A 416-nucleotide genomic window follows, 5' to 3' on the forward strand; every position below is an offset into this window, starting at 1 on the left:
TATATATATATACACACACACAATCATATATACACATACATACACACATACATACAGTGGTGTGAAAAAGTTCTTGCCTCCCTGTTTTTTGTTTTTTTTTGCATAGGTCACACTTGAATGATTCAGATCAATCAAATAAACTGTAATATTACACAAAGATAACCCAAATAAAAACAAAATGCGGTTTTGAAATAATGATTTAATTTATTAAGGGAAAAAAGAGGTACAAACCTGCCTGGCACTACATGAAAAAGTAATTGCCCCCTAAATAAAATAACCACCCTTGGCAGCAACAACTACAATCAAGCATTTGCGATAACTGGCAATGAGTCTTTCACATCGCTGTGGAGGAATTTTGGCCCACTCTTCTTTGCAGAATTGTTTTAATTCAGCCACATTGGAGGGTTTTCGAGCAT

At 34.6% G+C, this 416-nt stretch overlaps 1 protein-coding gene across 1 annotated transcript in view; it reads left to right on the forward strand.

Annotated features, from left to right (window-relative positions):
- Positions 1–416, forward strand: part of LOC107703859 (nuclear pore complex protein Nup160-like) — a 68421-nt gene that overhangs the window by 29763 nt on the left and 38242 nt on the right. The window lies entirely within an intron of this gene.

This window comes from Sinocyclocheilus anshuiensis, unplaced genomic scaffold (assembly GCF_001515605.1).
Source record: "Sinocyclocheilus anshuiensis isolate Anshui unplaced genomic scaffold, SAMN03320099.WGS_v1.1 scaffold2327, whole genome shotgun sequence".
NCBI classification, from domain to species: domain Eukaryota; kingdom Metazoa; phylum Chordata; class Actinopteri; order Cypriniformes; family Cyprinidae; genus Sinocyclocheilus; species Sinocyclocheilus anshuiensis.